The 5,024-nt window shown below is 31.8% G+C and overlaps 1 non-coding gene across 1 annotated transcript; it reads right to left on the bottom strand.

The window, feature by feature from the left end:
- Nucleotides 1-1,168: 1,168 nt before the first annotated feature.
- Nucleotides 1,169-1,240, bottom strand: TRNAE-UUC (transfer RNA glutamic acid (anticodon UUC)). The gene has a single exon. It is a non-coding gene; the product is annotated as a tRNA-Glu (tRNA).
- Between the last annotated feature and the right edge of the window lie 3,784 nt (nt 1,241-5,024).

Here is a 5,024-nt window from a genome sequence, read left to right as displayed (position 1 = left end):
TAGACTCCACAACCTCAAAAGCAATACAATTAAGTTGACTTTCCCACATGTCGGTGAAATTATATAAAAAATTTGGGTCTCCTAGTTGAAAGCTAGATATCCTAACCGCTGGAGGACATTGGAGTATTTCTTTTAGTTTACAATGCATTTTAAATTGATTTCTTTATTATATTTTTCCTTTGTCATAGACTCCACGTCCTCAAAAACGATACATTTGAGATGACTATACCACATGCCAATGGTGGTAAAATTATATAAAATGTTCCTTTGTCGGGAATTGAACCCAGGTCTCCTGTGTGAAAGCCAGATATCCTAACCGCTGGACAACAATGGAGTATTTATTTTTAATTTACAATGCATCAATAATTTGTCTAAATTAATTTCTTCATTATCTTTTGCCTTCGTGAAAGACTCCACAACCTCAAAAGCGATATAATTAACTCGACTTTCGCATATGCTGATAAAATTAACTTTCAGAAATTAACTTATGGATATGGTAAAATTATATTTAAAAAAGTGGGTCTTCTGGGTGAAAACTATATATCCAAACCGCTGGAGGACTTTGGAGTATTTCTTTTAGATTACAATGCATCAATAAATTTTCTAAATTGATTTGTTCGTTATCTTTTGTTTTTGTGATAAACTTCACTGCCTCAAAAGCGATACAGTTAAATTGACTATTCCATAAAATTAACTTTCTGAAGTTTAACTTTCAGATATGGTGGTATTATATAAAAAATGTTCCATTACCGGGAATCGAACTTTGGTATTCGGGGACGCCAGATATCATAACAGCTGGACAACAATGGAGTATTATTTTTAATTTACAATGCATTAATAATTTGTCTAAATTGATTTCTTCATTATCTTTTTCCTTCGTGAAAGACTCCACAACCTCAAAAGCGATATGAGTAACTTTACTTTCCAACATGCCGATACAATTAACTTTCAGAAATTAACTTATTGATATAGTGAAATTATATAAAAAATTGTGAGTCTCCTAGGTGAAAGCTAGATATCCTAACCGTTGGAGGACACTGGAGTATTTCTTTTAGTTTATAATGTATCAATGATTTATCTAAATTGATTTCTTCATTATCTTTTGCCTTTGTGATAGACTCCACAACCTCAAAAGCGATACAATTATGGTGGTATTATATATAAAATGTTCCATTGCCGGGAATTGAACCCAGGTCTTCTGGGAGAAAGCCAGATATCCTAACCGCTGGACGACAATGGAGTATTTTTTTTAATTTACAATGCATCAATAATTTGTCTAAATTGGTTTCTTCATTATCTTTTGCCTTCGTGAAAGACTCCACAACCTCAAAAGCGATATAATTAACTTGATTTTCGCATATGCCAATAAAATTAACTTTCAGAATTTAACTTATGGATATGGTGAAATTATATTAAAATAAGTGGGTCTTCTGGGTGAAAGCTATATAACCTAACTGCGTCCACGTCCTCAAAAACGATACATTTAAGATAACTATACCACATGCCAATGGTGGTAAAATTATATAAAATGTTCCTTTGCCGGGGATTGAACCCAGGTATCTTGGGTGAAAGCCTGATATCCTAACAGCTGGACAACAATAGAGTATTTAAGTTTCAGATATGGTGGTAATTATATATAAAATGTTCCATTGTCGGGAATTGAACATGGATGAATGTAATATATCCTAACCGCTGGACAACAATGGAGTATTTTTTTAATTTACAATGCATCAATAATTTGTCTAAATTAATTTCTTCACTATCTTTTTCCTTCGTGAAAGACTCCACAACCTCAAAAGCGATATAATTAACTTGACTTTCGCATATGCTGATAAAACTAACTTTCAGAAATTAAGTTATGAATATGGTAAAATTATATTAAAAAAAGTGGGTCTTCTGGGTGAAAGCTATATATCCTAACCGCCGGAGGACACTGGAGTATTTCTTTTAGTTTACAATGCATCAATAAATTTTCTAAATTGATTTATTCATTATCTTTTTGTCTTTGTGATAAACTCCACAGCCTCAAAAGTGATACAATTAAGTTGACTATTCCATAAAATTAACTTTCCGAAGTTTAACTTTAAGATATGGTGGTATTATATAAAAAATGTTCCATTGCCGGGAATCGAACTAGGGTTTTCGGGGACGCCAGATATCCTAACAGCTAGACAACGATGGAGTATTAGTTATAATTTACAATGCATCAATAATTTGTCTAAATTTATTTCTTTATTATCATTTAACTCCACAACCTATAAAGCGATATGGTTAACTTAACTTTCCAACATGCCGATAACATTAAATTTCAGAAATTAACTTATGCATAGAGTGAAATTATATAAAAAAATGTGAGTCTCCTAGGTGAAAGCTAGTTATCCTAACCGTTGGAGGACACTAGAGTATTTCTTTTAGTTTACAATGTATCAATGATTTATCTAAATTGATTTCTTCATTATCTTTTGCCTTTGTGATAGACTTCACAACCTCAAAAGTGATACAATTAAGTTGACTATACCACATGCCAATAAAATTAAGTTTCTGATGTTAACTTTCGCATATGGTGGTATTATATATAAAATGTTCCATTGTTGTGAAAGCCAGATATCCTAACTGCTGGACGACAATAGAGTAATTTTTTTAATTTACAATGCATCAATAATTTGTCTAAATTGATTTCTTCATTATCTTTTTCTTTCGTGAAAGACTCCACAACCTCAAAAGCGATATAATTAACTTTATTTTCGCATATGGATATAAAATGAACTTTCAGAAATTAACTTATGGATATGGTGAAATTATATTAAAATAAGTGCGTCTTTTGGGTGAAAGCTATATATCCTAACCGCTGGAGGACATTGGAGTATTTCTTTTAGTTTACAATGCATCAATAATTTTTTATATTGTCTAAATTTATTTCTTCATTATCTTTTGCCTTCGTGAAAGACTCCACAACCTCAAAAGCGATTTAATTAAGTTGACTATACCACATGCCAATAAAATTATATAAATTCTTCCATTGCCGGGAATTGAACCCAGGTCTCCTAGGTGAAAGCTAGATATCCTAACCGTTGGAGGACACTGAAGTATTTCTTTTAGTTTATACATTAAAGATGACTATACTACATGCCAAGAAAATTAACTTTCTGAAGTTAACTTTCGGATACGGTGGTATTATATATAAAATGTTCCATTGTCGGGAATTGAACCCGGGTCTTCTGGGTGAATTCCAGATACCATAACCGCTGGACGACAATGGAGTGTTTTTTTTAATTTATAATGCATCAATAATTTGTGTAAATTGATTTCTTCATTATCTTTTGCCTTCGTGAAAGACTCCACAACCTCAAAAGCGATATAATTAAAATGACTCTAGCATATGCTGATAAAATTAACTTTCAAAAATGAACTTATGGATATGGTGAAATTATATTTTAAAAAGTGGGTCTTCTGGGTGAAAGCTATATATCCTAACCGCTGGAGGACACTGAGTATTTCTTTTAGTTTATAATGCGTCATTATCTCTTGCCTTTGTGATAGACTCCACAGCCTCAAAAGCGATACAATTAAGTTGACTATTCCATGAAATTAACTTTCTGAAGTTTAACTTTCGGATATGGTGGTATTATATAAAAAATGTTCCATTGTCGGGAATCGAACCCGGGTCTTCGGGGATGCCAGCTATCCTAGCATATGGACGACAATGGAGTATTAATTTTAATTTACAATGCATTAATAATTTCTCTAACTTGACTTTCCAACATGCCGATAAAATTAAATTTCAGAAATTAACTTATAGATATAGTGAAATTATATTAAAAAAAATGTGAGTTCCCTAGGTGAAAGCTAGATATCCTAACTATTGGAGGACACTGGAGTATTTCTTTTAGTTTACAATGTACCAATGATTTATCTAAATTAATTTCTTCATTATCTTTTGCCTTTGTGATAGACTCCACAAACTCAAAAGCGATTGGGTCTCCTGGTTGAAAGCTAGATATCCTAACCACTGGAGGACATCGGAGTATTTCTTTTAGTTTACAATGCATCAATAATTTTTTTAAATTGATTTCTTCATTAATGTTTGCCTTTGTGATAGACTACACAACCTCAAAAACGATACATTTAAGATGAGTATACCACATGAAAATGGTGGTACTATATATAAAATGTTCCATTGTCGGGAATTGAACCCGAGTCTCCTGAGTGAAAGCCAAATATCCTAACCGCTTGACGACAATGAAGTATTTATTTTTAATTTACAATGCATTAATAATTTGTCAAAATTAATTTCTTCATTATTTTTTGGTTTCGTGAAAGACTCCACAACCTCAAAAGCGATATAATTAACTTGACTTTCGCATATGCTGATAAAATTAACTTTCAAAAATTAAATTATGGATATGGTGAAATTATATTTAAAAAAGTGGGTCTTCTAGGTGAAAGCTATATATTCTAACCGTTGGAGGACACTGGAGTATTTCTTTTAGTTTACAATGCATCAATGAATTTTCTAAATTGATTTTTCATTACCTGTTGTCTTTGTGATAGACTCCACAACCTTAAAAGCGATACAGTTAAGATGACTATTCCATAAAATTAACTTACTAAAGTTTAACTTTCGGATATTGTGGTATTATATAAAAAATGTTCCATTGTCGGGAATCAAACCCAGGTCTTCGGGGATGCCTGATATCATGACAGTTGGACGACAATGCATTAATAATTTGTCTAAATTGATTTCTTCATTATCTTTTGCCTTCGTGAAAGACTCCACAACCTCAAAAGCGATATGGTTAACATGACTTTCCAACATGCTGATAAAATTAAATTTCAGAAATTAACTTATGGATATAGTGAAATTATATAAAAAAAATGTAAGTCTCTTAGGTGAAAGCTATATATCCTAACCGTTGGAGGACACTGGAGTCAAAAGCGATACATTAAAGATGACTATATAACATGCGAATAAAATTAACTTTCTGAAGTTAACTTTCGGATATGGTGGTATTATATATAAAATG

The sequence above is a fragment of the Lathyrus oleraceus genome, chromosome 7 (assembly GCF_024323335.1).
Source record: "Lathyrus oleraceus cultivar Zhongwan6 chromosome 7, CAAS_Psat_ZW6_1.0, whole genome shotgun sequence".
In the NCBI taxonomy this organism is placed as follows: Eukaryota; Viridiplantae; Streptophyta; class Magnoliopsida; order Fabales; family Fabaceae; genus Lathyrus; species Lathyrus oleraceus.
Note: the sequence above shows the minus strand (reverse complement) of the source record. Positions and strands in the feature narration are given on the sequence as shown.